We start from the raw sequence: 12,693 nt of genomic DNA, 5'->3' as shown, positions 1-12,693 counted from the left end.
GGCATCCTAGGTCCGAGCCTGTGCTGCCTCTTCAGCGCCGCTTTGGAGCAGGGGGTGTTCCCCTCGATTTGGAAGGAGGGGCGGCTGGTCCTCCTCCGAAAGAACGGACGGCCCGCAGATTCTCCCTCTGCGTACCGGCCCATTGTGCTGTTGGACGAGGTGGGAGAGCTCTTCGAGCGTGTCATCGCAAACCGCCTCGTCCACCACCTGTCTAGCGTTGGCCCCGATCTGGCCGACATCCAGTTCGGGTTTCGCGAGGGTCGCAGCACCATCGACGCTATCCAGCGGGTGCGCACCCTCGCCGAGTCGGCCACGTCCCGGGTCGGGGTGGCGCTGGGCGTCTCCTTGTACGTTACAACGCGTTCAACACCCTGCCCCATGGCACGATACGGGGGGCTGGTTTACCAGAACGTCCCCCCGTTTCTGCAGAGGATCATCGGGGCCTTCCTTGATGGCAGGTGGATACTGTATACGGGCCGGGACGGTACGCTGCACTGGAAGGAGGTCGACTGCGGAGTGCCCCAAGGGTCCAAACTGGGCCCCCCTTATGGAACGTGGGGTACAACGCGGCGCTGCGGGTGATCCTCCCGCCCGGGGTATGAGCCACGGTATTCGCAGATGACTACTACCTGCTGGCCACCGGGCGGGACTGATTGAGGACCTGCCGCTGTGCCGAGGTGGTGGTCGCCATCGTGCGAAGAGCGATCCGGGCGCTGGGTCTGGCGCTGGCTCCTCACAAGACCGAGGCCATGTGGTTCTTCGATCCTCGGCGTGGGGTAGCCCCTCCGGCCCAGCTCTGGCTCGAGGTCGACGGGTGCCGGATCGTGATCGGCAGGGGTCTTCGATACCTCGGTCTGTATCTCGACAGCCACTGGCGGTTCGATGTTCACTTCGACCGCCTGGCTCCCCGATTGGAACAGGTGGCGACCAATCTTGGCCGCCTGTTGCCCAACCTCGGGGGGCCGGGAGTGAGGGTTCGCCGCCTATACGTGGGAATCGTCCGGTCCATAGCCCTATACGGGGCTCCGATATGGGCCGGTGATCTGGCGGTCAGCAGGCACAGCTGCACTCTGCTGCGGCGGGTGGAGCGCCGGCTGGCCATCAGGATCGTGCGGGGCTACTGCACGATCTCCTACGAGGGGGCGATGGTCTTGGCTGGTCTCATCCCACTCCGGTACCAGGCAGAGGTCGAATCCAGTACATACTGGTATTCGCGAGCCCTCCGCCAGGCCGGGAAGGACCCGCCGGGGCCGACGGTCGAGGAACACCGGAGCCAGGCCCGACTGGTCGCGGCGGAAAGGTGGCAGAGATCCCTAACAGAGGGGGCTGCCGCCGGAACCCGCGCCGTCGGAGCGGTCCTGCCGATGATATCGGAGTGGCGGGACCGCGGCCACGGCGCCCTGTCGTTCTGGGTCACGCAGGTGCTCTCCGGACACGGGGTGTTCGGGGAGTTGCTGTGCCGGAGGAATGGACCTGCCACTGTTGGCTCTGCGGGGCGGCGCGGGACGCCGCACAGCACACGCTGGCGGAGTACCCGGTGTTTGCGGTGGCGCTCCACGCCCTGACGCCAGAAATAGGGGAGGATCTCTCGCCGGCAGGCGTCGTGCGACAGATGCTTGCCGGCGAGACAGAATGGAGTGCCGTGACCATGGTCATGGTGCGAACCCTGATGCCGGCTGGGTGAGCTGTTACTCCCCCGGTGGGGGGCGCTTTCAGCGCACGGCGGGGGAGGCTCCGGAGTTGTAGTAATCAGGTCCCGGAGCCTCTGCCATACGCCAGAGGAGGTCGCCGTGGGGTTTTAGTCAGTAGGAATCTGACACTCCCCCGCTGCCCTCCCCCACGGGTGGCGGGGGGTCTTATGTAAGATTTCCCCACGAAAAAAAAAAAAATTGTTGAAAGCCCGCTCGACGCGTCAAGGAGAGCGGACGTGTTTCGTGGTCGCTCCGTGGTTAGATTTTCAACGCGGTGGATAGCGGCTTAGTTATTCGCGTTTTTTGGTAGAATCATTTTTATTATGTGTTCGGAAGTGCTATTGTGTCGTTTTTTGATTAAATATTGTGTTAATTTATTGTTAAATAACGAAAACGTGATGTGCGTGTTACGCGGCATTTCGACGTTGTGTTTCCGGTGTCGGCGTGTTAATTATAAACATTGGACATTATTTAAGGATAATTGTCGTAAATTAGAAACGATTCGCAGTGAAGTCCCGCGTTTTTTGGAGCCATAGCTCCAAAACTACGCATCTGATAAAAAAATGTCATAGAACATAAATAGTAGGAAATTTAATTTCCTACAAAAAAGGTCTCTTAAGATTTTGCCATAGCTCGCACGGTTTCCGAGATAGCTGCAGGTTTACCTCAAGGAAAGGGGCGTCACGCGTATATTCCGAGATATTTCTTCTTCTTCTTGTTCTTCTTCTGCACAGCTGCGCTGGAAGTGGCATTTACAGCTGGGAATAGTGAATACAGCTTAGAATAGTGCAGAGTTACCTCAAAGAAAGGGGCCACAGTGTTTCTTCATTCTTATAATGTGGTGCGGCTTCGGAACTTTTAAATATTACGATATATCTCGAAAACTACACATCTGATAAAAAAATATCATAGCACATAGATAATCGGAAATTTAATTTCCTACAAAAAACGTCTGTTAACATTTTGCCATAGCTCGCACCGTTTCCGAGATATTTGCAGATTTACCTCAAGGAAAGGGGCGTCACGCACATATTCCGAGATATTTCTTCTTCTTCTTGTTCTTCTTCTGCACAGCTGCGCTGGAAGTGGCATTTGCAGCTCGAAATAGTGAATACAGCATAGAATAGTGCAGAGTTACCTGAAAGAAAGGAGCCACAGTGTTTCTTCTTCCTTATAATGTTGGTACGGCTTCGGAACTTTTAAATGTCTCGATATATCTCGAAAACTACGCATCTGATCAAATAATGACATACAACATAAATAGTAGCAAATTTAATTTCCTACAAAAAAGTCCTATTAACATTTTGCCATAGCTCGCACCGTTTCCGAGATATTTGCAGATTTACCTCAAGGAAAGGGGCGTCACGCACATACTCCGCCATATTTCTTCTCCTTCTTGTTCTTCTTCTGCACAGCTGCGCTGGAAGTGGCATTTACAGCTCGGAATAGTGAATACAGCTTAGAATAGTGCAGGGTTACCTCAAATAAAGGGGCCACAGTAGTAGTGGGGCTAGGCCGGTTCTAATTCACTTGCGTCAGCATTTTTTTTGCTGACTCAGCATAAATTTGACACCCTCAGCAGAAATATGATACCCCCCCACCCCCACCCCTGCTTTGAACTGAAATTTGACACCTTCGGGGGTGGTGGTGCGGGTGGGGGGGGTATCATATTTCTGCTGAGGGTGTCAAATTTATGCTGAGTCAGCAAAAAAAATGCTGACGCAAGTGAGTTAGAATCGGCCTAGCACCCTTTTGACCTTGAACTATTTTTGGCGTCACCTATAACACCCCATGACCTTGAACTGAAATTTGACACCTACGAGACCCCCCCACCTCATGACCTTGAGATAAAATCTATTTTTGGCGTCACCTATAACGCCCTACCGCACCCCTCATGACCTTGAACTGAAATTTGGCACCTATGAGACCCCTCACCCCATGGCCATGAATAACTCCCCACCCGAATTTTTTCTACGTCGTGGAAATGAGGTTTTTGTTGACGTTGCAAATCTTGGAAATGAGGTTTTTGTTGACGCTGCAATAATGAACTGTAATTAAACACCGTCATCAATGACATCCCCATAACCTTCAACTATTTTTGCAGTTTTTATGTTGATGCAGTAAATCTGACACTGCAATTCGTGTATGTGTGGGTGCTATCATCATTAGCACAGATTGAGCCTTTTTCTCTATGTATGAGATCGAGACTTTAATAAAAATGGGAGAAAATCGGCGATGTGTGTCATATGTAGTTGGATAATCAAAAGTGCATGAATACTTAACGCGTTTGTGTACAGAGCGTGTCATATGTAGTTTGATAATCAGAAGTGCATGAATACTTAACTCGTTTGTGAATAAGAGAAATGGAGACCACGTTACTGCGAGAACTCGAACGCATTGCCGAATTATTGGCGCAACGAGTAATAAACATCAATACCGAAGATGAGCGTTGCGAGTGCTTGATGCAATGTGACCAATGCATTGAATTGATAGACGATCGATTACAAATGGGGGGCGATTTATCAGTCGAAGGACGGCGAGATATAGAAGCACACAAAGAAAGAATCGGTGCCTTGCGTAGGACATTGCATTGTAACAATGATCATCCTAGTGGTCAAAAGGCAATATTACTGAATGAAGTTGCATGTATAGAACAACTTTTACCCCAACGTATTGCGGCCATAAGTAGTAACGATGACCGAGACGCATGTCTGGCGCAATGCAATCAATGCATTGATTTAATGATAGAACGATTGCAACTGGAAAAGGACTTATCAACTGGTTTGAAAAATAGTTTAACAGCCAGGATAGCGAGATTTAAATCGTTAAGAGCAGAGTTACACGGATCTGTAAAAATAGGTGAAGGTCAAGGGAGAACAGGTGTTGAATCACACACATCATCATCATCTCTTATCTGGGAGGACGTAGAATCAGCTTTCTATAACCGGATAACTACAGGAATTATAATCAACACCGAGCATATTGACCCACGAAACTTTTTGGAAGATGCTAGAAAAATAGTATTCCAACGTCTAGCGGAAGTTTTCCAAAATCATTCATGCATAAAAGTGAATACGGTATCCTATGGGGAGTTTACCGTTAATAATAAAAACGATGTGAAAAATTTGATTGCGAAAAATAAGCAATTATTTTCTACATCGAACTTGAACGATTGGTATGACAAATACGTTGTGAACTCAACCTTAACACTGCTGGAAGAATTTCAGGAACGGGACAGCGGTTGGGCGTTATCGAAAATTCTGCATTTGATGTTAAATATCAATAAATGCAATCCGATGCATGCTGGTTGTTACACCGACATACCAAAAACAATTAAGGACAAAAGAGCGGTAGTAAATGTGGCTGCTGACGATGATACATGTTTTGTTAGATCGATAGTTGCAGCATTATATCCCGTCCATGTGAATGCACATCGACCATGATCATATCCCAACTACAACACCGTTTTAAATTTGGAGGGCATCGCATTTCCAGTAACGCTTAATCAAATACCAAAATTTGAGCGTCAAAACGATGTTTCGATAAACGTTTATTTCTGGAACTTGAATATGAAAAAGTGTGTTCCGCTCTAACTTACCACCAACAAAAGATTTCGTCACGTTAACCTGCTGATGCTTGAAACCCCCCACCATAATGTGCATCACTTTGCATGGATTAAAGGTCTGTCCCGGCTTGTTTCACGCCAGCTCAGTAAAAAGGAACATAAAACTTATATTTGTGACAGGTTTGTATCACAACATTAAGATATATTTTAGTGTATACGTTTTTTCTTTTGTACTAATGCAGCTACTTTGTTTATATGTAGATGTCTTCACTACTTTTGTGCGGAAGAAAAGTTATTGAAACATTCGAAGGATTGCGCGAAGATGAACGACTGTGCAATCATTCTACCGTCAAATGAGGATAATTTAATAAAGTTTGATAATTTTTGTCACCGAGAACGTCATCCATTCATCGTTTACGCCGATTTCGAATGCTTGCTTAAGAAGGTTAACGGCAGCGTCAATCAAGGACACTGCAATGCATACCAGCAGCACGAAGCATACAGTGTGGGATATTATTTTCACTGTTCGTACAACGCATCGGTGTGCGAGTATCGCACGTATCGGGGTCCTGACTGTGCTGCATGGTTCGTGAATGAACTTGAGAATCTTGTAAGAAAAATTGCGCCATTATTTAATACGATTGTGCCCATGACAGATTTGACGGATGATGAAAGAGAAAATTATATGAATGCATCGCATTGTCATATTTGCGAAAAACCATTCGACATCGACGACACAAAAGTTCGAGATCATTGCCATTTCACTGGTCGCTACCGAGGACCTGCTCATCAGGGATGTAATTTAAATTATAAAAATAAACGTTTTATACTGATAGTGTTTCATAACTTATCGGGATACGATGCACATTTTGTAATAAAAGAATTAGTAACGATTATCGAAAGTTCAACATCAGTATTGCCAATTACAAAAGAAAAATATATTTCATTTTCAACGATTGTGAAACGTTACAAAATTTCGCTTCGATTTATAGATTCATTCAAATTTTTAAGTTCAAGTTTAGATAAATTGAGTTCATATTTAGAGAAAGACGATATGATGATTTTACGATCGCAATTTAATTTTTTGGATGAAATAAAATTCGATTTGCTTACACGAAAAGGCATCTTTCCATACGATTATGTTACCGACTATATGAAACTGAATGAGACAACATTGCCGACATATCAGAAATTTTATAATCAACTAAGCGACTGTGCAGTTTCACAGCAGGATTATGACCAGTTTTAATATAAAAACACTTGGCGAATATAGCGATTTATATTTAAAAACAGATGTTTTATTATTGGCCGACATTTTTGAAAATTTTCGAAGCAGCTGTTTGAGAAGTTACAAACTGGATCCTGCATATTACTATACTTTACCCGGTTTTACGTGGGATGCAATGCTGAAGCACACGCGTATCGAATTAGAATTATTGACAGATATCGATATGCTACTTTTCATAGAGCGCGGCATACGTGGTGGTTTAAGTTAATGTTCTAATCGATACGCAAAGGCCAATAATAAATACATGGATTCATACAATTCCGAAGATCCATCGCGATATTTAGTTTATTTCGACGTTAATAATTTGTATGGATGGGCAATGTCGCAGTATCTACCTTATGGCGAGTTTAAGTGGTTAGACGATAATGAAATTAAAACTTTTAACATTCATGCGATATCCGAAAATTCGGACATTGGATATATTTTGGAAGTCGATTTGAAATACCCGCTAGAATTACACGATAAGCATGCAGATTTACCTTTTTGCCCAATACGCAAGAAGCCTCCTAATGGCAAACATGAGAAACTACTCGCTACAGTTCAGGATAAGCAACGTTACATCATCCATTACCGCAATCTTCAACAATGCTTAAATCATGGTTTAAAAGTTTCTGTAATTCATCGCGTTTTAGAATTTAAACAATCTCCATGGCTTCGCGAATACATTAATTTAAACACGCAACTTAGAACTGTAGCTAAAAATGATTTTGAAAAGAATTTATTCAAATTAATGAATAATGCAGTCTTTGGTAAAACTATGGAGAACGTTAGAAATCATGTAGACGTTAAATTAGTTACAAAATGGGAAGGTAGATACGGGGCCGAGGCCCTGATATCGAAACCAAATTTTCATAGCAGATCAATATTTTCGGAACATTTGGTCGCAATAGAGATGCGAAAGTTGGAAATTAAATTTACAAAACCCATTTATGTTGGTATGTGTATTCTGGATATATCAAAAACATGTTTGTACGAATTCCATTATGATTATGTTTGGCCGAAATTTAAACATCTTTGTAAAATATTATACACAGATACAGACAGTCTTATATACGAACTGGAATGTGATGACATATACGATGTAATGAAACGCGATATACATCGGTTTGACACGAGCGACTATACCGAGGACAATGTTTACAGTATGCCACGAGTAAATAAAAAAGTACCGGGATTAATGAAGGATGAAAATAATGGGTGTATAATGACTGAGTTTGTCGGACTTCGGTCGAAAATGTATGCTTTGCGCGTAGAGGGCAAACGGGACACGAAAAAAGTGAAGGGTGTCAAAAGTGACGTAATTAGGAAAACTATTTCCTTCGATGATTATATACGTTGCTTGTATGATCGTTTAGAAGTGCATCGTGAACAGAGATGTATTCGCTCAAAATTGCACAATGTATATTCTATATGTGAAGAAAAGAAGGTGCTTAGTCCTTACGATGGTAAACGATTCATAATTCCACAATCCACAAGAACATTGCCTTGGGGACATTATAAAATAAATAATTATTCGTAAAAATATAATTTATTCTTTGCTCCACGAGTAAAATATTATTAATTTCCAAGTATCTTTATAAGCCTGTAGGGTTTCGAGCTCATGCAAACCTTGCAATTTCATGAGAGAGAAACCGTAGTTCTTACTCATCTCAGGTCTTAGAGTTTGGAGGGGGATGTTTTCTCAGTGCTTTATAAACCGACGCGCGTTCGTTTTACTATTCATTATTTTCTTATAACAATGGACGTGCCACGATTGGAGAATCTTGCCTTTATGGCCATCGCTAAACATAATCGTAAGTAGTCTTCAACAATTACCCTTAGTGTATAAATTTTATTTATTTTTAACTAGTTGTTTTTCGTCCTAACAGCCATAATCATACCGCGATTTAAATTAATGCGGTTGGAGGAGGTCGCGGCGCTGCACGCAAAGTGCAGGGAGCGGCAAGAGCGGCGCCGCGAATATAAATTTCGTTGGGCGGCAACGTGGACTGAGGTCGATTTATTCGACCTCCGATATTTGTTTGGGGAGGAAATCGATGTAAGTTGCCAATCCCTTTTTATTTTTGATTTATTAGATGTTACTGTGTATTAATGTGTATTTTTATCCGACTTCGAAAAGGAGGAGGATACTCAATTCGATCAGTATATTTTTTTTTCTGGCTTTGTTCACCGATTACGCCGAGACGGATGGACCAATCGGAACGAAACCTTTTGCATCTGGTAGAGTATGTCTTCCGATTGGTTCCGTTATAAAAACATTTCGAATTTTTTTATTCCAAACGGTTTTTATTGCAAAAAAACGGGAAGTTTCTAATCTCAACATAGAATGACTTCAATGATCCTTTAATATATTGTCGGGGGCATGATTCTGAACAACTTTTTCATTATGCATAATTAACGGAAACCTTTAGTTTTCGAGATATTCGTGAAAAACTATTGTTATTTTTTCTGCCTTTGTTCGCCGATTATTCCGAGACGGATGGACCAATTGGAACGAAACCTTTTGCATCTTCTAAAGTATGTCTCCCCATTGGTCCCGTTATAAAAACATTCTATATTTTTTCATTCCGAACGGTTTTTATTGCAAAAAACGTACTATTTCACGTACGTGCGGTGTATGTTCACCGATTATTCTGAGACGGATGGACCAATCGGAATGAAACTTTATGCATCATGTACAGTACAACTCCCCATTGGTCCCGTAAAAAAATATTTTGCATTTTTTTATTCCTAACTACTTTTTTTTCTAAATGTACGTTCGCTGATTACTCCGAGACGGATGGACCAATCGGAATGAAATCTTTTGCGTCTTGTAGGATATGTCTTCCGATTGGTACCGTTATAAAAACATTTCGCATTTTATTTCGAACGGTTTTCATTATTGCAAAATACGTTCTGGTTCAAGGAATGCACCGATTGCGATGAAAGTTTTCACATTTCGTAGATCATTCCGCGATGATTCGATTTCCCAAAATTTTTGTAACTTCTTATTGTTAATAACTGTTGTTATTATAATAAAAAGCCTATTCTTTAGGGTTACCCTCCAAGGAATATACCGATCGCGATTTTTCAAACTTGTCCCTGCAAGTAAACTTCGAATACTGCTCGTTCCACTAAAAAGTGTGAAATAAAATAATTTTTAACAAAAAAAAATCCGACTTCAAAATGCACTAAAAAGTATAAAATAATTTCCATTTCATTTATATCTGTATTCCACAGCTATTAATACAATCTACTTAATCATTAAATAGGATACTAAATATATTTCAAAGTTTTCGGAGGCGGCGCAAAATTAAAAATACCCGAACAAACGGTGCTGCCAATAACGATTTGATTGTGGTATGGCAAACTTGGTAATTAATAAGTCTTAAGAGAAAAATTATAGGTCCGGTTGAAAACATTTGTAATTGTAACGATTGTATGCGAAATTGTCAGCTCTCCTGATGGACATGCACTATACTGCAGTTCACAAGAGACCATACTTAACTCGCGCCGCTCACTAGGTCTAGAGAGATTTTTAATGACGTGTGTTATTCCCCTCTCCAGCTTGCTTCTTATTATACTTTGCGATCATATAAATGGTGGGCAGAAATATATGACGTACGATAACTGAAAACCGCTGATGATATTGTAAAGTTTCACGATGCAATGAAAATTCTATTATTTTCCGGAAAAAAATGATGTGAACGCAAAGTAAGAAGCAAGCTGTAAAGGGGAATCACACGCACTATTAAAAATCTCCCTAGACCTCAGTAGGTCACTAGCTGCGCGAGTTAAGTGCGGTCACTCGTGAACTGCAGTATAGTTAATTCGTAATGGGTATATTGATTCCCATTGAATATTGTTTACTTGAAATTATCAAATGGGTCATTTGTCACTGGTTGCCGACACCTGAACTAGGATCTTCCTAGTAGAGGAAAAGTTTTTAATTTCGCGCCGCCTCCGAAGACTTTGAAATATATTTAGTATCCTATTTAATGATTAAGTAGATTGTATTAATAGCTGTGGAATACAGATATAAATGAAATGGAAATTATTTTATACTTTTTAGTGCATTTTGAAGTCGGATTTTATCTGTTATAGCCGGACTGGTGGTAGCTATCCCCCCCCCCGCCACTATCCTAGTTTATAGCGCATATACATATATTCCTAGTTTATACTCTTAGTTTATAACACATATATATTCCTAGTTTATACTCTTAATTTATAGCACATATTAGTTTATAACACATATACAATTATATAACCGTTATTAGTGTAATTGATTCTTTACCTCACCCTTCCCCATACTTCATTAATGTAATATAATATGAAAATAAAATTATATAACCGTTATTAATGTAATTTATTTTGCCCCGACCCTTCCCAATAATATAATCTATGAAAATAAAATTATATAATCGTTATTAATGTAATTTATTTTGCCTCACCCTTCCCAGTAATATAATCTATAAGGACATGTCCTGACTGACTCGTCAACGCCCAGCCCAAACCCCAGAACCTAGAAATATGACGCAAATCTGGATTCAAATTCTCGAAGATTTTATTTATGAGAGCTGGCGAAGCTGCGAATACATGAAGGCTTTGTATTTACTAACTCGCACGTGTTCGCTGATCATGTGTTTTCTAAGTATCTTTATACGCATGCAGGGTTTCAAGTTCTTGCAAACCTTTTAATTTCATGTCGATTCCGAGTTGTTACAAACATGTAATATATCTGGCAGATTATTCTCAGAATGTGCCGGCTGTTTTCATTGTTAGAAATGGAGGGAGATGATTCCTCTTTGCTTTATAAACGCATCAACGCGATGTTTTCGTTATTTACCATGGAGAAGTTGACCAATTTGCAAATCCTTGCATTAGAGGCATTCATCGCCTCTCAGCGTAAGTAGTTTTTCGATAATTACTTTTAGTGCGTAGATTTTATTTGTTTTTAATTCGTTTTTTTGTTAACAGCCGCTGCCCTGCGATCAATGGGCTATGTACACAAAAACAATTTTCCAAATATTCGACGGGAGCGGGTGGAGAAGCGGCGTAATACCGAAAAAATATGGGCGGAAGCCGATTTCAATTTGCGGCAGTTGTACCGGGAGTAGTTGGATGTGAGTTACTTGTCCGTTTTTTGTTTTATTAGATTTTTACTATGTATTAATCGATATTTTATTTTATCTGTTATAGCCGGATTGGTGACCATCAACCCTAGAGATAGTAATATAAAATAAGAATAAGATAAGAATATAATAAATTATAAGTATATAACCGTTATCGATGTAATTTAGTTTTGCCACACTCTTTCCCATACTTCCTTTAATAAGTAATAAAATATCGGAGAGAAAATAAATATATAGTAAAGATAAAATAAAAGTATTTTTTTGCCACACCCTTCCCCATACTTCCTTTAATAAGTAATAAAATATCGGAGAGAAAGTAAATATATATAGTAAAGATAAAATAAAAGTATTTTTTTGCCACACCCTTCCCCATACTTCTTTTAATAATATAGTAAAGTTATAAAGATAAAATAAAAGTATATAACCATTATCAGTGTAATTTATTTTTGCCACACCCTTCCCCGTACTTCTTGTAACAATATAATAAAATAAATAATATGGTAAAGTTATATAATCGTTATTACTGTCATTTATTCCTTACCTCACCCTTTCCCCTATTTCATTAAGGTAATAATATGAAAATAAAATTGTAAAACCGCTAATGCGATATGAAAATAAAATTATTCAATCGTTATTCTTTGCAATGTTCAAGTTCTTGCGAACCTTGCAATTTCATGAGAAAGAGAGAGGCGCTCGACTCGGAGTTCTTGCAAATTTGCAATTTCGCGAGATGCTGAAAGTCTAGTGTTTGGATGTGTTAGGATTAGAGGGGATATTTTCTCGGTGTTTTATAAACCGACGAGTTTTATCCACTATTCATTTCGTTATCCGCTGCCCATTTCGCATTATTCAGTTTACGATGGCTACCGTTCCGCGACTTGAACTACTTGCCTTTAAGGCACTTATTGAACAGTATTGTAAGTAGTCTTTAACGATTACTTGTGTTGGTGTATTAATTTTATTTTTAACTAGTTGTTTGTTAAAAGCTGAAAGGTTAGGATTAGTGCCAATAAAAAGATTCATCGAAGTGTGCCAGAA

The sequence above is a fragment of the Osmia bicornis genome, unplaced genomic scaffold (assembly GCF_907164935.1).
Source record: "Osmia bicornis bicornis unplaced genomic scaffold, iOsmBic2.1, whole genome shotgun sequence".
Taxonomy (NCBI): Eukaryota; Metazoa; Arthropoda; class Insecta; order Hymenoptera; family Megachilidae; genus Osmia; species Osmia bicornis.
This window is presented reverse-complemented; position numbering follows the sequence as displayed.